A 20,987-nucleotide genomic window follows, 5' to 3' on the forward strand; every position below is an offset into this window, starting at 1 on the left:
TAATTTCCAGTTGAGGTCTGATGAAAAACTTCACCAGAATAGGAGTTCTTGCTGTGGCACAGCAGGGTAAGGATCCAGTGTTATCTCTGCAGCAGCACAGGTTCAATCCCCGGCCAGAGAATTTCCATATGCTGCTGATGTGGCTAAAAAAAAGTTTACCAGAATATATTAATGAGAAAGTAGAAAAGAGCACAAAAGCAGTGGTAAATATTAAATATTATGATTGTAATAAATATTTATTTCATGTTAATGATGCACTGGGTAAAATTAAAAACAAAATGAGATGCAGAATTAATCATGAGTCTACCCTGGTGAACTTATCTAAGTGAAATGTTCTATGAAACAGATGGTATTGAAAGGAAAAGATGAATTTGTGCATTTTAACCCCAGAAATAAATGTTTAGGAAGCATAAAAATACTATTTACCAATTTTTAGTGTATATAACATGCCAGACAGAGATCTGGCATGTTAGGGATTTCCCTGGATTATTTTATTTAATGTTCACAATAACCTATGAAATGGGCACTATTATAATTATAGCCAGGCCGAACCCTGGGAGGCCTTCCCAGAGTGGACCCCCATGCATGGCCTCCACCTGCCTTTCTATCTACAGAAAAACTTTTGTCAAAGAACCAATTCAATCAGAGAAGTGAAAAAATACTGAGAAAAAAGAAAACAGTAATAATAATTCAGCCATTCAACAAAGTCAAAGGCGTTTAGTTAGTTCTTCAAAGACTATGGATAATATTCTGAGCCATGTCCTTGGGGCTGTTTTGCAGGTACTGAAGCCTCCACTAGTGGAGGAAGCCAACTGTGTGCTGCCCACATACAGACCCCAGACCAGTTGGAACCAGAAGGTTGATGACACTGACTCCCAGTCACCTCACCACCCACCAATCAGGAAATTGTCCATGAGCTGATCACCTCCTGCTCCTCAAACACTGTTAAGACTCCTCACTACCCCCTCCAAGGAGGGCACAATCCTTGAGCCACTAACCTGTTGGTTCCCCTCCTTGCCTGGCAATTAAAACTGCTTTTTCTATTTCCTCCAACTCTGTCTCTGTGTTTCTGTTTGGCCTCAGTGTACAGAGGTAGCCGAGATTTCAGCAACATTATCTACACCTTAAAAAAGAGAGGTTTCCAAGTCCTGTGATTGATGGTATGCAGAAGACCATGGTTTTTTTTTTTTTTTTTTGCTTTTTTAGTTGTTTTTGTTTGTTTGTTTGGCAACCCCCAAGGCATGTGGAAGTTCCCAGGCCAGGGATCAAGCCTACTCCACAGCAGCAACCCAAGCCATAGCAGTAAAAACACCAGATCTTCAACCCCCAAGCCACCAGGGAACTCCGAGAGCATGGTTTGTAGAGAAGACCTTCAATAAATAGCTCACAAATGAATGGTGCCTAAATTAGCTCCCCTGTAACCCCCTTCACCTAACCGTGCTCCTTGTCCTTCATGATCCCTGGACCTTCAGCTGCCCCTGTTATGTCGCTTGCTGGGAACATCACTGTATGGTCAAGCCACTCAAGGTGGCTGTGCTTTTGCTCTCTGTGCATCCCCTGTGGGACTAGTGCCTGTTTCACCTACACCCACCCAAGTGACTGACCTTCTAAATCAGTAAATACCTGCACATGTGCCCCTCACTCCCCCAGCTGGTAACTGTTCTTATCAAAGGGGTGGTGAGGCTTGAGCCCCTCACTGGTTTCCCTGGTAACTGACAAGCCAACCGGATGTCGATGCTGCTATAACTAGTAATCTCCACCCCCCTCTTTCCCAGGGAGAGAGGCCTGCTACTGCCTGCCACATCCTGCTCGCCTTCTGCTTGGCACAGAGGGGTGTCATCCAGGATCTTGCTTCAGACATGTAAGCTCCCCCATTCATCTCTGTTGCTGACTCTGGGCCCTTTCTTCAGTCTTGAAGCTGGGCAAGCACAGGATTTGCAGGCCTGTGGGCTACAGCCCAAAATTTGGGGAGCAGTCAGGAGACTGAGGAAATTCCCATGAGTGTAGAGATGTGGGGAAATAAGGGCCAGAATGAAGTGTTGCTGGAGTTGTCCACTCATGTAGGAAGCCTCAAAGTTATGGGTATAATCCTGGGGTGGCCGTTCACTAACGTGTGGGGCCAAAAATTCTAGGCGTGATCCCCAAAGGTGCAGGCAAAGTCCTGGGGTAGCTGTCTGCTAGTAGTGGGGCCTGAGGGTGGCTTCCTTGTTGAACAGGGGCTGCCCAGAGATCTGGAGAACTATGGCCCCTAATGGCTTTGCTATTGAATCAAGGTGAGCCTTTTGTAATTGGTTAAGCTGGCTCTGTAGAGGGAACTACTATTTATTTCCTTGTACCTTTGAGATGTAAATATTTACCTGGGTTCTCTGAAACTTTAATCTTATTTGATCTCTAAGAGTAAAGGGGAAAAAAAGAGGTTGTCTTAAAAATATGGGAATAATTCTGTTTTTGTATTGTCTATCTGTAATAGCCTTTTCAGATTTTGGTAACTTTAAACTAAGGAACTAAACATTGAAGGGATGTTGGAACATTAATTGCTGGGTGGGTCTAAATTTATCTACTTTTGCTTTCTTCGGAGAGGAAGACAAGAGCTTAAGTCTCCCAATCAGGAAGTTGTGCTATGACAAATAGTTCACAATTATGTGCTTCTTGGTTTTCACTAGAGATTAAGGTTTTAAGGTTAAGAATTATAAGGGAAATGTCAGTATGCAAGGAAAGTAGGATGTATGTTTTAAGCAAGGAAGTTGTGAGGAGTGAAAATGCATTTTGCTAAAGAGAAAAAAAGTGGTTCTATCCTGAAGCTGGTTGTTTCTGAATGGAACCGAAAGTGAGGGTCAGATTAATAATGGATTAATAATGAAGGTCGTAGAAGGTTTGTGGAGGAGGAAAACAGTTTTGTGCATGATCAGGATTGGCTACAATTGAATTAAGAAAACAATTTTTAAAGATAAAGTGGTACAATTTTCTAAGAGGACAAAGTTTTCTTAAAATATGAATTGTTTTTGGTAACAGTTTGGGAGTTTCTTTGTGTTTAATTGACCTGCATTTGCCAATGAGGTCGTTATTAACACTGGCTGAGTAAGTATTGTTTCACAGTGACTTCTGACTCTGAAGTGTTTTAAAATTTTTTGATAATTTTGAGGAACTTCCCAAATATCAAATTCAAAATGAAGTTCAGTTGACCTCTAGCTAACGTTGAGGTTTTCTAAAGGGTCCCTGGAACACCTCAAAATATATCTTGCCTCTCTGATCTCCGAGAACCAGCAGAGAGTGAGGGCTTGAAGAAAGATTTTAATTCTCTGCTCAGGAATTGAACCTGGGAAGCTGGAGTGAAAACCAGGAATGCTAGCCCCTAGACCGGCTAGAGGCTAAAAGCAGAATTGTCCTGGTTTTTGCCCCCTGTTGAAAGCAAGAATGTGCCAAGGAGGCAGACGGTGAAAACAAGTATGAAGTTTATGATAGAACCACAGCACAACATGTGGGAGCAGTTTATTTAAGACAAATAGGACAGTAAAGCACACCCAAAAGAGGAGTGTGGGTGCATGTGTCCCCCTCGATGAGGAGCATACCAGTGAGGTTATTTAAATCACTTACATAGGACAGTTCTTCCGGTCTTTGTTTTCCTTTGGCCAATGTCAATTATCTTGTTTTATTTCTCACACCTGACTGGACTCAGGGCCCTCCCAAATATGTATGTGCGTTTTTTTGGCCAAGATGGATTCCAGAGCAAAGAGTTCCGGGATGGTAATAGGACTTACTACGGCCTGGCACCCCCTCCTTTTTTGACCCCTAGAAGTCTTACTGTCCATGTGTAATTGGGGAGGTCTCCTTGACCCCAGGAGAGATTGAAGTGGTCATTTTATCTCTCTACTCCATCAGAGGTCAGCTCCTGCCATTAATTTTCTCCTTGACATGTCAAAGAGAAGCAGGGCCCAATTTCCTTGGCCTAACAAATCTCAGCTGTTCTCAGCCCAGGGGCCAATCTACCTCTTACCTCATCTCCACTTCAGAGAGAGGAATGTTAAACTATGCTTATTCAGTATGTTGAATTACATGGAAAGTATTTTCAACTAAGTGGTGATAAAACTTCTTAGATTATAGTCTATGGGTAAATGTTATTAATACACACTCTAGAAATTATAGGGAACTCCTAAAATTCTGATATATCCTGGTAAATGATCTCAGTCATAATTTTAGTAATTAACTTATTGTATGTCACAGCAGTAACCAAGTTTCTTTTCAATTGCATTGTAACCAGGTCTTTAACGATGACTTGTTAAGACTTGTTATAGTCTCTTGCTTTTGCAAAAGTGGTTCTTCTTCAGGAAGATTCATAAGAAGAACTTTTGAAAGGACAAATCATACTGAAACTGACAGCACTTATGGCTTGAACCTAGCCACAGCCCAGATTGGGACTTGAAGCCAGGTGCTGGAACTCAAACCTAACCTAAACTCAGACTGGGACTTGAACGATGTTTTTTAAATTAGGATCACTCACCCAGTGTCTGGACTTACTGAGGTTCAGGTTCTTTGTGTCTCAGTGCAGAAGGAATTCAGCAAGATAGAAAGTGATAGGCAAGAAATAGATTTATTAAGATAAGGTGCTTGTGAGAGATACAAGCAGGCAGGCAAAGAGGCTCTGCCCTGAAGATGAGGTGGGCTACACTTTTATAATCCAAGGGAAATGGGGGTGGGAAAAGACTGCCTCTTCCTCTTTTTTCCAGTAGTAACTCCTCCTTTGTATCTGGTAAGAGAGTGTTTGACCCTATAAGGTCAAACTAGGACTGTCGCAGTGCTTATTCAAATCAGCAGACAGGTGGTCCTTAAACTTCTTTCCTTAATCTGAACCTGAATGCAGCCTCACCCTGTCCGCCACCAGATGACCTGAGGCATATCTCATGCCTCCACTAGTCAAGCAAACCTGCCTCACTGAGTATTAGTGATAAAATATATGGCCTATACAATATTTCCCCATTAATATACATTTGAGTCTGTCATGATATCTGATTATATAAAGGAGGCCTAGCACCAAGCAACATGATCTGAACCCCAATAGGAGCCAGAACCCAGCATCACGGGGTGGATATTTTGATAGTCGGTGCTTTCTATTGAAAGATTTGCAATCAAAGAGGGAAGTGATGGAAAAAAATCTGCAGTACTAAGGTGTGGGGAAGTCAGAAGGTTTAAACATGGTTTAACTTTTCTGATCAGAGCACCCATTTTTTGGCCTATCAGATATGCATTGTACATCTGCTTTGGCCATTGAGGAAGGGAATGCATTTAACGGTCAAACTGGAGTAGCTGTGTTCCAGACAAGATAAAGCTAAGGTAGCCATTATAGACACAATTTTAGACACATTCCTGTATTATTGAAAAGTTGATTTTTCTGAACTGTATTGCAGGCCAGGACAAAAACGCAGGCAAGTGTGGTATTATCTCAGAATGTGGTGACTGCCTGTATTTTGCTTAATTGTCATGCTCCCCACTGAGTTGTGTCTGTTAGATGTCTTATATTTTGTTCCTAGTCTGAGTGAAGGGAAACTATTGAGAACTGGGCAGCAACAACATCCTCACTGTGAAATGAATCTAATTGCTGCACCCATAGTGAGATGCCATCCCCTGGAATTCCACGAAAAATTGACCCAGCTACTGTGACTGTGTGGGCATGACTGACAATAAGTGGGAAAGACTCTCACCATTTCCTGTCCTGTGTGCCAATACATCAGAAGGACCCCCATCAGTAAATGTTATTGTACATCTGACTACCCATGAGTCCCCTTATGCTATTTGGAGTGGAATAGGTTGGCTTCTAGACATGCAAGTCCAACTAGTGAGATTAACTGTTCTTTGTTGTTTTTGTTTGGAAAGATATAATGGGTCTATGCCTAATGGCACCCAATATAACATGAGTGGCCGACTATTACTGTGATTGCTGACTCCTGGCTAGGCCATCAGAATGTTTCTTTTAGAGCCAGAGCCTACCCCTCCCCATGGAAGTGGCCCTGGGTTTATGAAAACAGGGGTGGCCTGAACTTCCTTATAACTGGACAGGACTCTGCTGTTGTTGACTCCTTTGACCTCGTAAGCGCTTGGATCCAAAATTTGCCCACATGCTGGCAAATGACTATTCTCAGCATACAAGGTATCTTACACTTGACACTCTTTGGCTCCTGCTCTCTGTGTTGTATTTGAGGCATCTGATTGCAGCCCCCCCCCCATAACTGACCCCAGAGATATAGCAGAAGAAAGGTGGATCGAGGTGGCAAGGTATGCCAGGATGGAGTATATGGTCAGGCCACTCAAGATGTCTGTATTCTTGCTCTTTGTACATCACTTGCCTGATCTGTCTGCTTCATCCACACACACATGACTGACCTTTCTGTGTATAGCTGGTGATTGTTCTTATCAAAAGGGTGGTGAGGGGCATGCCCCTCTGCTGGTTTCCCTGGTAGCTAATGAGTCAATCTGACGTTAATTGCCCCATCACTGGCAATCTCCTCTCCCCACAACCCGAGCAAAGCCTGCTGCCATGTCCAGCCAACTGTATGCTGCACATGGTAGGGTGTCGTCCAGGACCTTGCTTCAGACGTGTAAGCTCCCAGATCAATTAAACCAGTAATGTCTGTGTCTCGAATGTCAGGCTTTTTCTTCAGTCTTGAAGACAAGCAAGGGGAGGGCTTGCAGGCCTTTGGGGTCCAGCCTAACAGTCACTCAGGGAGTCTGCTCTGTCTGGAGCCTCCTCTTCCTTTCTTCTTTCAAAGCCCTTTTAACAGTCCACTCTTCTCATGAAGTTTCAGAGTATGCTTTGGAAAGACGGAAAAATCAAATGACATTAACATGTAGAAAAGAGTTATGAGCATTAAATAGGATGATTTAATGAGCTTAGCACCGTGCCTGTAAAACAGCACACCATAAGTGGCAGAGCTGCTCATATTAACATTATCACTGTCATTACCATGGTTATCGCCCTCTCTTAAACATACTTATTTGCCATGCAGAATTTCGAGCTGCACCCAAAAAATAGCAAAATTAGTGAACTATCCAGGACCCACGCCTATCCCCCCTTCCTGACAGAATGGCACCCCACCCCACACACCTGTGTCCTTATGTGAAGGTGATCCCACCCCAGCTCTAGGAGGAGGCTCTTTGGTTTAAAAGTACTCCCCCTCCTTATTAGTAGCAGTTTGCAGAGTGAATGTGTGAATACATCTTGGCTCTGAGACTGAAGAATTCCTGCTGAGGGAACTTGGGAAAACCTCCTCACTCCTAAGAGAGAACTACATAGGACACCCTCTTCTTCCTCCTGAGATTTTTGTGTGCAGATGTAACATCTGGCATAGGTGCAGCCATCTGCTTCGTGCCTACATTTGAAGTAGCAGCTATGATGACTGAGCAAACACATTGAGGAGTATTGGGATTCCTCTTAATATCTTTGAGCCACCTGATCAACCTCTCTCTGGATTTCTAGTTGTATGTGATAATAAATTTCCTTATTGTTTATGCCATATACCCCTGTAAGATATCACAGCTCTTAAATATACAGAGGCAAAAATAGCAAAATGTATTGATTATTTATTATATGTTGTGTCCTACAGAAGATAAAAACTCTAACTTTCTACCCAAAGGTCTCTTTGGAGTTTATCATGGGAGGTTGATTAAAATTGTTTTGGTTTCTCATCTGTCTGGAACTCTCCTTGGCAAGGACGAGGGTCACACTCATTCGTGAAAGCAAAAGTAAAATTCATTGCCCAATGATGTTTTCTTAAATACTCTTTCTATGACAGGTGCTGTATGAGGGAGGTACTGAGAAGCAGAACTTCACAGTCTAGAGAATAAAAACTTGGGTAATTAAGATAGAGGCAGGAGGCCACATACAGGGACTCAAGGGTGAAGTGAGGGCTTAGGAAGTTGGGGGTTAGATGGGTGAATGGTTGCAATGGGAAGGTCAGAGAGAGGGTCAGGTAAGGGCTTGGAAAGAGAGAAGAGAGAACATTCCAAGCAAAAGAAAAAGCACAAAGTCAGATGACAAACAGCCTGATGTGTCCAGCAAATACCAAAGCATATGTTAAAGCTATCAACCTGTAAATGCTGTGAAAATGGTTTGGAATAGATAAACATAGCAGTAGAACAAAGCAGAGAACCATTTATATCAATGAATTTAATATATAAAAAAGGCAGTATTTCTAATCATTGCAGAAATGATGAAGGACTTCACTTCTCACTCTATAGATCACTGCAGGTCAGGAATTAGACAAGAGCATGGTAGAGATGGCTTTTTTCTGCTGCATAATTGTCTGGAGTTTCCCTTGGAAGACTGGAAGGCAGGAGTTAATGCTGTATTCCCTCTCTCTTCCTCTTTCTTGAATCTCATGGCTCCTGCTCTTCTGAGCCTGCCTGATCCATTTTCCCGTCTCCCACAGCCCACTTTCCTTGCTAACCTACACCACAATTCCTGTTTTCTCACAATGTTAGTTTGCACATGGCTCATAATGGCCCCCTGAAACCTGAGTAATCTTCCTGAATTTTATGTTCCATATCCATGGCTAACCCCCTTTCCAGTTCTCAGTTCCAAATTGTAGGGAGAGAAATATGATTGGAGGAGCTTACCTTTGAAGACACATTTCAAGAATCATTGGTCACTAGCAGCCCATGATTGGCTGTCCTTGGGGTATGTAACCATGCCTGGTCCAATCAGCCATTGAATAAGTAAGATCATGCAATACAAACCATGGCCACTTAACTGTAGGTGGGCAGATTCTATTTGCATGGATTAGCATGTGATTGTGCAATACAATAGCCACTAGCCATGTGGAGAGTTTAAATTCAAATTGATTGAAATTAAATAAAATGTAAAGTAGTTCCTGTTCTGGAGCAAAGGGTTTAGAATCCAACTAGTATCTGTGAGAATGCAGGTTCAATCCCTGGCCTGGCTCAGTGAGTGAAATGATCCAGCATTGCTTTGAGCTGCAGTGTAGGTTGCAGATAAGGCTCAGATCCTGCATGTGCTGTGGTATAGGCCAGCAGCCACATTTGACCCCTAGCCTGACAACTTCCATGTGCTGTAGGTGCGGCCCTAAAAAATTAAAAATTAATATAAAATCCTCATTTATGCTAGCCACACTTCCAGTGCTCAGTACCCACATGTGACTATGCACAGCTATGGGATGTTTCTGTCATTGTAGAAAGCTCTATTGTACAGCACTGGTCTCCAGATGGCAGATATCTCTCATAGAGTTAGTAAATGTGAGAGATCATGGGAATAGAATTCTATACCATCTTGTCCTTTTGATGTTACATCCTAGACTCTTAGAGGCTTTGGAGAAATATAATAGGCAAAGGATGTCCAGTTTTCCTCATGTACTTTTGGGAATCATATGGCAGCCAAATGGACACACAATCATCTATCAGTTCCTCAGATAGAAGGAGGCTATTTCCTGGGTTGTAGTCAGGTCCAGTGATTCAGGATCAGCAAGAAGATCTACAGATACACAAAGGGAAAAACTAGAAGATGGGGTTTTGTGAAATTAATTTGACTCTGTCATAAAAGCCACAAACAGAGTTAATGCTGTGAGATTAGGTAGCTGTGCCAGCAGGGTTCCATTGTCTGCTCTATCAGGGTGACCCTCAAAAAAAGTGGTCTTAAAGAACGAGTCACACATTAGAAAGAAAGCATTCAGTCCTAGAAAAATTAAAAAAAAAAAAAAGATCAGGGCTCTATTTACTTCTCCTTCTTTATTTTTTTTCTGGACAAAAAAAGTAACCAGAGGTCCCATTTAGTGAGCACGTGGGGGGTGATATTCCCTATGAGGCAGCAGGGCCCGGGAATGGACTGGGAACAGACTAGCAAGTTCCCAGGGTGTGACCTTTGTTATCTGCTTCTTCATCCCTGGGGTCTTCTTCCCCTAGATCCCTGATAAACACTGATCTTTTTACTTTCTCCATAGATTTGCCTTTTCCAGATTGTCAGGTAGTTGAAATCACACCGTACATAGAGTTTTACAATAGCTTCTTTCACTTAGCAATATGCATTAAAATTTCCCGCCTGTCTTCTCATGGCTTGATACCTCTTTTATTTATCATTGAATGATATTCCATTGTCTGAATATACCACAGTTGGTTTATCCATTTACCCACTGAAGGGCATCTTGGTTGTTCCCAGTTAGGAATGAAGCTGCTGTAGATTATATGAGTTCTTTCTGTTATGGTTGCCTATCTTGTTTTGAAAATGGCTTTTTATTGATCAAGAGCCACTCAGATGTTACCTGCCTGATGAAGATTTCCCAACTGCCCAAGGTGGTATTAATCACATCATCTCTCTTCCTTCTATATTTTTTGTAAACTTCTATAATAGCATTATCATGCTATTGGGTAGTTTCTCCATCTATTCTTCACTTTCTGAACTCTTTCAGGATGTCTTATTTTTCTACTGATTTACTTAATCTCTCTTTGCCTTAATTTTCTTGTCTGTAAAATAAAAATTATGAGAATTAAATATATTACATATGTATAATATGTATTCTATTTACATAGAATATATATAGAATATACATACATTACATATATACAATACATATAATATATATAGAATATATATGTATTTAGAATGGTTTCTGGTACACAGTATGCGCAATATAAATTTTATCTATTATTTTTTATTATTAACACTAATCACTGTATCCATAGTAACCAGCTTGTAGCTGCCACTTAATAAATAATTTCCTTATCTTATAGGTTGATGTGTGGCTGAACGAGACTCACAACTTAAAATAATAACTATGTCAGACTCCTAACATCTATTATTGTTTGTTTTCATATTATTGCTTAGCTGTTTAAGTAAAACTTGGAGACTCTAGGTTAAGCTGCTTCTGTGATGAGGGCATGACAGGGACAGCCAGCTGATGAAGCTGAGAGGAGTTGAAAGAACAGGAAGCATTTGCCACTTTGAGGTCCACAAAATTTATGGACCTAGAAACCTCACTCCTAGGCCTTCTGACCTGATTCATCTTTCAGGAATTGACAAATACAGACACAACACACTCAAAAGACTCTAGCAAGTAAACTAGAATGGTAACTTTCATTTTTCGAGAAATATATTATCGCCAATGAAAGGAGGATGAGGAGTTCCCGTTGTGGCTCAGTGGTTAACAAATCTGACTGGGAACCATGAGGTTTCGGCTTTGATCCCTGGCCTTGCTCAATGGGTTAAGGATCTGGCGTTGCCCTGAGCTGTGGGGTAGGTCGCAGATGCAGCTCGGATCCTACATTGCTGTGGCTGTGGTGTAGGCTGGCAGCAACATCTCCAATTAGACCCCTCGCCTGGGAACCTCCATATGCCTCAGGAGCGGCCTTAGAAAAGGCAAAAAAGACAAAAAAGACAAAAAAAGAAAGAAAGAAAGAGAGGAGGATAGTTGAAGAACCCTGAACAGTGCATTTTCTTTTCTCCCTAGTGGAACACGTGATATCACAATCCTATCTCGGTCTGTGGGTTTAAAGACATTTCACCACGTTTATATACAACCTGTGGCATTTATATAAGGGATATAAAAAACATCAGTGATCCCTTTATATATATCTCCCCTTCCAGCAAAGAACAGTTAAAGTTGAGCTGTAATCAGTGTGTGTTGGGCAAACTGAACTCAAACCTCAAAGTGAAACATATATGAGTTGAAACAGTCCAACTGACCCTCACCTTTTGTTTGTAAAATGGGGGTAGGGATGGCTACTTCTTTTTTTAATTTTTAAATTTTTGTTTATTTTTAAAATTGGAAGTGTAGTTGATTTACAATGTCGTGTTAGTTTCATGTGTACAGCACAGAATATATTTTTCAGATTCTTTTCCCTTACAGGTTATTACAAAATACTGAATAGAGAGTTCCCTGTGCTATACAGTAGGATCTTTTTGGTTATCCATTTTATATATAGTGGTGTGTATATTTTAATCCCAAATTCCTAAAATATCCCCCTCCACTTTCCCCTTTGGTAACCAGAAGTTTGTTTTCTATGTCTATGCTTCTATTTATGTTTTGTATCAATTTTGTAGAATCCACATATAAATGATAGCATGGTATTTGTCTTTGTCTAACTTCACTTAGTGTGATAATCTCTAGGTTTATCCATGTTGCTGCAAATGCCATTATTTCCTTCTTTTTATGGCTGAGTAATATTCCACTGTATACATGTACCTTACCTTCTTTATCAATTCCTCTGTTGTTGGATATTCAGGTTGCTTCCATGTCTTAGGTATTGTGAACAGTGCTGCAAAGAACATTGTGGTGCCTGTGTCTTTTTGAATTAGAGTTTTGTCCGCATATATGCCCAGGAATGGGATGGATGAATCATATGGTAGCTCTCTTTAGTTTTTTAAGGGATCCCTATTTCTAAGGATTGTTAATGGATTTAAAGGAGGAAGCAGCAAGCAGAGAGCCTGCCACAAGTCCCCTTTCTCTTCAGCCACCTGGTCGGCTAGGGTGGGAAGGTCCTGAGGATGCAAACACAGCTCTTGTTGCTGAGAACCCACTCCCAGTCCAGTTTATGCCAATTTCCAAGTGTACTTCTGCCTTACTTGCCTTAAGGTCTAGACAGAACCAATTCTCAAAAGTTGAGTCAAAGACTACAATTTAAAAAAAAATTAAATTCCTTTGAGCCACAACATCACTTGAGACTTAATTACTTTATAAATGAGCTTTGATCCCTCAGTTGTGACAGCCTCTCCACCTTCCCTCCCACCCACAATTCAGTAGACGATGTCTAATTATCTGATCTTGCTAAGTCATTAAATATGCATTTGCTAAAGTCATTTCCCTTTTCTCCCCCCACCCTCCCTGGAGATTTTATCCTAATTACTGATTTGCTTGCCTTCATTAGAGTATGATTCATTTGCAACTCTTGTTTTGCTCATGTGCCTATATAGCTGGAGGGCCCTATGAATTCTGTGCCTGGACACCAGCATCTTTCTTCTTCCTCTCTCCCTCCAAAGAAGAGAACAATAGTAACAGAGGTTGCCCTATACAGTTGGTCTAAATGAGCAATTTTTAAAAATATATTTACTTATTTAATTAAGGTATTGTTGATTTCTTTCTTTTCTTTTTTGGCTGCACATAGGCATGCAGAAATTCTTGGGCCAGGTAATGAACATGCACCATAGCAGTAACCAGAGCCACAGCAGTGACAACACCAGATCCTTAACCCACTGGCCATGAGGGAATTCCTTGTATAGTTGATTGATAATGTGTTAGCTTTAGGTGTATAGCAGAATGATTCAGTTGTAAATTTTTTCAGATTTTCTTTTCATTACAAAATTTGTGTATAATTCCCTGTGCTATACAGAAGATTCTTGTTATCTATTTTATACATATTAGTGGGTATCTGTTAATCCCAGACTCTTAATTTATCACTTCTACCCCCTTTTCCCCTTCGGTAACCATAAGTTTGTTTTCCACGTCTGTGGGTCTGTTTCTACTTTATAAATAAATTCATTTGTATCAGGTTTTAGAGTCCACATATAGGTGATATCATATGAGATTTGTCTTTCTCTGTCTGATTTACTTCACTTGATATAGTAATTTCTAGATCCATCCATGTTGCTGAAATGAGCAATTTTTGAACTGGATGAACAATTGTGTTTTAGCCTAGGTTCTCCTGAAAGCCAAGACTAAAACAATGCCTTCTGGGCAGGAAGTTTGCTGGTTGCCAGGGCATGTAAAGCCAGGAATAAGAGCTAGCAACCAAGAGGGAAGGAGCAAGAGGCAATGCCAGAGGGTGTTGCCATGGTAGCCACTGTTCCAACCAACAGGAGCTCCATCCCCTGGCATTTTCTGAGGCAATTTCTGACCTGTGCCTCTGAGCTGTCCTCCCTGGGGTGAGGTTGGGAGGAGAGTAGGGCTCATTGTTTATTCTTTGGGTTTTATGCCCACCAGTCAAGAGGGGCCTCACAGGACTAAGCTCCTTGAGTTGCACTTGGGAACAGCAAGTGCACGAGTAGCCTCATATCTGATGGGAAATCACGTGTGTCATGTGGCAGCTCCAGAGAAGCCCAGGCAGCAGGCAAGGGGTGCAGGGCACCCGCCAGGCATGGCACTGTCAGGGTCTCCATCCAAAGTTGGCCAAAAGCCTGCATGGGAGTGAAACTGTGTACAAACCCCTAAATCTTTGTGTTTTGAAGTAAAAGCTGGCTCTTTGGACTTTCCCTCAGTTCAAAAGGCTGACTCAAGAGTTAATGATTAAGAAATACTGATACAGGAATTCCTGTCGTGGCGTAGCAGAAACAAATCTGACTAGTTACCATGAGGTTGCAAGTTTGATCCCTGGCCTTGCTCATGGGTTAAGGATCTGGCGTTCCCATGAACTGTGGTGTAGGCCGCAGATGCAGCTTGGACCCTGTATTGCTGTGTCTGTGGTGTAGGCCACAGTTCTGATTCCACCCCAGCCTGGGAACTGCCATATGCTGAGGGAGTGGCCCTAAAAAGATAAAGAAAAACAAAAATACTGATACAGCTAAAAACTAGTTAAAACAGTCTCTGTGGTGTTATGCCCTGCCTTGGCCTACAAACTTACTCTAACTGGGTTTTCACAAATGATTTCTTCCTTGCTTTCTTATATTAATGTTTACTTTTTAGAATTATATTGCACCTAGTGTTTTCTTTTGTAACTAGAACACTCCATAACACCCCTTCCCTGTAAGGGCAGTCTGCATTCCAGAGAGAAGGTCAAGGAATGATAAACCAAAACCACCAGAATCCAATGCCGGACTGATGGACACTGGCCTTGATGACTCTGAAATGATCTCTGGAGGGAAAAAAAATGTGGACACCTTATCAGTAATCCTGTCTTCTGAGCCAAACCTCTAAGACCCCTTGCTGTCCCCTCTCAAGGGAGGACACAGTTTTGAGGCATTAGCCTGTGGTGACCTCCTTCACCTGGCAAAGAAATAAAGCTCTTCTTTCTGCTTCACCCAAAACTGTCTCCAAGACTTAATTGGTGCCAGTGTACAGAGGCGGGTTTCAGCTATAGGAGGACAAAGATCAAAATAGTGAAGTCAGGTAAAGTTGGCTTTGATACCATCAATCCTTTTAATTTTCTACTTTCAGTCTAATTTCACAAATGGCACAACCCTTTCTCAAGTTCTGTGCTGATGCTCATTTCCAGTGAAAGATTAGAAGAGGTATTAAAAGTGATTCCCAGCACTATTTAATGACACTCAGGCTGCTGTCAATTATTCCACAGAACATTGTTAAACTCCCCAAAATAATCTGACCCTAAATATTACAATATCATGGAATATATTTAAGAGGAGGATTGAGGTGGGGAGGGCTGCATATCATTAAGTCAAGAATTGATGAGATACCTTGTTCATAAAGTGTTAAAACGACTTGCTTAAAAGACAACACCCTTGGAGTTCCCGTCGTGGCTCAGTGGTTAACGATCTGACTAGGAACCATGAGGTTTCGGGTTTGATCCCTGGTCTTGCCCAGTGGGTTAAGGATCAGGTGTTGCCATGAGCTGTGGTGTAGGTCGCAGACGCAGCTCAGATACTGCGTTGCTGTGGCTCTGGCGTAGGCCGGAGGCTACAGCTCCGATTAGACCCCTAGCCTCCATATGCCACAGGAGTGGCCCTAGAAAAGGCAAAAAGACCAAAAAAAAAAAAAAAAAAAAAAAAAAAAAAAAAACCCAAAAGGCAACACCCATCTTGACAGTGTCCCACAGAAGCTAATGACGGCCTGGAAAACTTCTGCCACTGAATCGGCATACATTTTAGAGTAGGGAGCTGGGTGACTTCAAACCCAGAATGATGGAGGTAGCAGAAGAAATAAATACCAGCTTACAAACAGAATGAATTTGGGAAACTAATTTCTTCCGGTGATAGAGGAAACTGTCGTCTGATCCTGAAGTGGCTCTAACATAGTTCAGATGGAAACTTTTTATATCTTTTCAGTGTAGAAAAGTAGAGTCTCAATTTAAATGTGCAAAATCCTAGAGGGCAGGGCGTCGATTTATATACTTAGCACATTTTGACTAATTGTGTATTTAAAGAGTAGGGGGAAATTATGCGAAGACAGGCAAGGATGTAAAGGCCAGTGTGTCTTGAGAAATCAATCACTTGACTCAGGTTCAAAATGACACCCATGGTAACTGACAGGAGGAGGTTTCTATTCAGTTCTGTAGGGAAAAACATGACCTTCACCATCTAAGTTAATGAAAGAACACTGTGCATTGCCCTAAGGAGAAATACCAGTTCTTTAGCCTGTGCAAAGGTGAGCTAGGTGCTGTATAAACCATAGGCTGTAGTTTTCAGCTGTGATTTGTCCTTATAAGGATATTTTCAAGAATATAGTATGACATGAGGACAACATGACAGGATATTTGCCTGAAGATTGGATAGAAAGCCTTAAACAAAAAAAAAATTCAAGTGTGTTACAATACGTCTTATGATATTTGTCTATGCTATTTCTAATCCAAGACCATGGGAATTTGGGCAAAGTTGATATCCCAGACAGCACCTTGGAGTGTCAGTGGAGGCATGGGAAAGAAGAAGGTGGGATGGGTGTCTACCGAGAGAATGTTCCAGTGAAGTAGGTGAGTGTGGGTTAAAAACAGAATGTTGGCACCAGGACAAAAACTAGAAAAGACTGTAAGTCATCTTTAGACTGTGTAGGAAGCTAAGACAGAAGGCAAAGTATTGTGAGCAGATAGACAGGGTCAAGGCATTAAGAAACAAAGGCAACTTATAAAGTCGGTTTTAGAAGTTGTGAGCAATATATGGAGAAGAAGGTTATGCTAACAGCACATTGGTATGAAGGAGGGATTTAGCTGCAAGCTATGGATATATTTGGCTGCAACTCAATAAAAAATGATTAAGGATAAGAAAAGAAAGCCATGATGTCACTCTTCTGTTCTAATAATGACTGAAAAGCTTAACTTTTGCAGTTCTGGGATTGGAGACACAGCAAAAGTTCAGACTGAGCTTGACAATAACCCAGAGAGATTGGGGAGGAAGAAAGAGGGAGAGAAGGGGTCTAGGAGGCATCCACATGAAACCAGCCCGCCAATATGCTTATAAATGTGGTCAACGTCCTCCTCTAAATTCTCATCAAGGAGATTAAAGGAGTAAATTTTAAATAAAATGCTTTTGTGGAGTTCCCTTGTGGCACTGTGGGTTAAGGAACCAGCGTTGTCACTGCTGCTGTGGCACAGCTTTGACCTCTTGCCTGGGAATATCTTTATGTTTTGGGTTTGGTGTATATATATATTTATACATATTTATAGTTGGAAAATTAGGCAGAAGACAAACACAAACAGAAGACAAATTCCAAATTCCAGTTAAGGAACACAAGAGAAACTTTTAGAGGTGATTAGCTTCCAATAAGCCAATAAAATGATATGTGAACAGAAAAAAACCATGAACATTCTCTTAAAGGCCAAAGGAAATTGTCATCTTGAGGCTTCCTAATTTATTACCATCCCATTGCGAAGATTGCTATAATGCAATCAGAAACTCTAGCCACAATTAAAAGCTACAGTCCTAAATGACTGAAATGAGTTAAAAAACACTAAGGGGAATTCAATGCATTTGATTTACCACATGCTTGAAGCATGGATACAGAGCATTAAGAATATGATAAAGACTAGTATTTACTGAGCATTGTTCAGATGCATAGTAATGTTAGGTGTTTAAGCTCCTTTAATTTCCTGACAGTACAACACGGTATTATATTGTTATCCTCATTCTGCAAAGGAAAAGACAGATTTAAAAGGGTTAACAAATGTGCCCTATTTGGTTTTATTTACCCCTGTATTCGTAGTACCTCCTAGCCTAGCGTCTGGTAAATAAAGGCAGTTATTATCTGCTGAATGAATGATGAATGAATGACTGAATGAAAAAATGAAGTGATGATAACTAAATTCACGTCCTGGACTGCCTATTGCTAAATCTTTAAGGGCTCTGCTCTATGCTTATTACTAATAGGACTAGGAAATACAGTTTGAAATGAGTTTTATCACAGTAACGACCTTCAACAGCCACCAAGATAAGAAAGTCACATCCTTTCTTTGGTACTTTGATGGCTAATTTGATGGAATACCTACCCAAACAATCCAAATACCTATGGAGATAGTTGAAAGAAGTTGCAATTTAGCCCATCTCATTTTCCCAATGAAATATCCATCCCTAAATTCAAGACAGAATTAAAAAATGATTTGAAAAAGTGTACTTTAATGAAGACCTGAAGTGCTGCCAAAAAGCAAAAAACAAAAACCCCACGCACATACAAAAACCATCCATCCCTACAATTAAATTAAATCCCAACATATTCAACAATCAGGTAGACATCACAGTTTCTTTTTTTAGGGGAAGGGTGGAAGGGAAGAGGGAGGAAGGGAAGGAAGGAGAGAAAGAAGAAAGAGCAAGCAAAGCAAAGTAATTTTTCTTTAGAGAAATTTCAAAATATGAACTGAGAATAAAATCAAAATTGTGCAACCTAGGTGATCCATGCCACATTCGCCAGAGCAAGAAGAAACTCTGACCCCCACTCATTTCGATATTTCCTCAAGTAATCAAGTTGTCTCAACTTGGTGAACACAATTGTACAATAATTATATTAGGAACAGAACATGCAGTGCTGTTGTAAACTAACAGCCTTGCAAGAGTGCTTCGCCTCTGCTCCTCACTTGTTTCCTGTTAGTGATCCCCAGGGACACATCCAGCCTGAAACTGGAGCTAATAAAGAAGCTGCATATCTTTAAATTGGTTCAATTGCCTTTTCCTGGCTCTGATTCTGCCTCGCCTTCTCTGGTAGTGTTAATTAGTTTGCTTAGTTTCACTGCCAGGGCTGAGACAATTTCAGAAGGAGGAAGGAGTTCCACCAGAATCTTGACCCAGTATGTACAGCTGTGTCTTACAATGAAAAGCCCCCAAATCCAAGGCCTCAGTAAGATTAAATCAAAGGCCCATTCAAACGGGGGCTTTACAAGAAAGTCAAAATATCAAAGTCAATCAAAAAGTATTTTTGGAAAAGTGAAACCTAAAATACCACTCATAGCACCAAGTCAAGTGGCAAAAGTCATGTGTTCATTCGTTTAACAAACACTGAGTAATTCTAAGTTGTTGAAAATTATTCTAGGCACTGCTGAATAAAATCAGAATAAGGCAGTAAGGCTGCCCTTCAAGAGTTCACCATCTAATAAAACAAACGAGATTTGTTTTTTAAAAATGTTTCAGTAAAGTGCTATTTAAAAATCCATACAAAGTACAGGGAGGAGGGACTTTGTTTCTTCTAGGCTAGTACCATGATCATCCTCCCTACTGGAAAATAAAAATGAAAATACTAAATGAGAAATAAAAACCAACTTTGGTTTAAATATTTTTTAAAGTACAAGAATAACATGTCTGTAGAAAAATGTGCAGTTGAATTAGCACATAGTGAACATAGAACCCAGATATACAAATGTAACCCACTTGCATTTCAAGAGAGCCTGTGCCCTTTCTCAGCTACAAAATCCCTCCCCTTCCCTCAAGTTAACTTTAAAATCATGGGTTTCTTTTGCCTGCTTGTTACATTGCCATGTTTACTGTTTTGGAATCTGACCTTTTTAAATCAGCTGTGAGACTCATCTATACTGTTGCATATGTAGTAGTTCATTTTCATTGGTGTATAGTATTTCACTGCAAAAATATGGCACTTTATTTACTTATTTATTTCTTCAGTAAATTGTTGAAGGACATTATCCTACTTTGTGCTCTCAGTATGTCCCCTGCTCAACCAGCACCTGCTTCACCTACCTACACACAGGACTGAACTTCAAATCAGTGAATGCCTATATACATCCCCCTGCTCCAGCTGGTGATTATTCTTATCAAAGGGGAGGTGAGAGGTGTGCGCCTTTCTGGTTTCCCTGGTAACTAATGAGCCAATCTGATGTCAAATCCCCCTATAACTGTTAACCTCCCTTACTCTCCATAGCAAAGCCTGACACCAAGTTCTACCAACAGTCTGCTGCACATGGTAGGGTATTGCTGCAGGACCATGCATCAAACATGTAAGCTCCCCCATCCACTAAACCATTGATATCTCTGTCTCCAACTCCAGACTGTCTTTGATCTTGAAGCTGGGCAAACACAGAGCTTGCAGACCTACGGGGTGTAGCCCCAAAATTGGCAGAGCAGCCAGGAGATGAGGAAACTCCCATGAGTGTAGATGTGGGGAAATGAGGATAGGAATGAAATGTTGCTGGAATCTTCCACTAACATATGAGGCTTGAAGGTTATGGGTGTAATCCTGGGGTGGCCATCCACGAAAAAGTGTGGGGCCTAAAAGTTCCAGGGGTGATCCCCAAAGTTTCAGGGGAAGTCCTGCGTGGCTGTCTGCTAGTAAGTGGGGCACTAGGGTGGCTTCTTTGACGAATAAGAACTGCCAAGAGATCTGGACAACAATGGCCTAAAATGGCTTTGCTATTGTGTTAAAGTGAGCCTTTTGTAATTGGTCAAGCTAGCTGTCTAGAAGGAACTAGTATTTCTTTCTTGTGCCTTTGAGATGTAAATGATCTACCTGGGTGCTCTAGAACTTTAATCAAAAGTGATCTCTAAGAGTGAAAGGAAAAAAATAGGTTTTGGTAAACTCTATGGGAATGATTACGTTTAGGGAAGGAATGAGTATCTCAAATACTCTGCAGATTTTTGGTAACTTGAAACTAAACTAAAGTGCGTGCAGGGAATTCATTGATATCCGGGTCATTTCATATATGATAAAATATTGGAACATTAATTGCTGGGTGGATCTAAATTTACCTAACTTTGCCTTCTTAGGAGAGGCATAAGTTTATCATAATGAAACTAAAGCATAAGTTTGTCAAACAGGAAATGCTGGTATGACAAACAACTCACAATTACCTGCTACTTGGTTTCTGCCAGAGATGACTATTAAGATTTTTAAGGGTTAAAATTATAATGTCCTAATTCTAGTTATCATAACCAAGTGTCTTCATTGATTACATTG

The 20,987-nt window shown here is 40.9% G+C and overlaps 1 long non-coding RNA gene across 1 annotated transcript in view; it reads left to right on the plus strand.

Moving 5' to 3' along the window:
* The window catches only part of LOC110256642, a 60,314-nt gene continuing 41,055 nt past the window's right edge, over window positions 1,729-20,987 (plus strand). Inside the window, exon 1 of the long non-coding RNA XR_002338429.1 lies at window positions 1,729-1,861. This is a non-coding gene — a long non-coding RNA (uncharacterized LOC110256642). The remainder of the gene's footprint in view (window positions 1,862-20,987) is intronic.

This window comes from Sus scrofa, chromosome 14, assembly GCF_000003025.6.
Source record: "Sus scrofa isolate TJ Tabasco breed Duroc chromosome 14, Sscrofa11.1, whole genome shotgun sequence".
NCBI lineage: Eukaryota > Metazoa > Chordata > Mammalia > Artiodactyla > Suidae > Sus > Sus scrofa.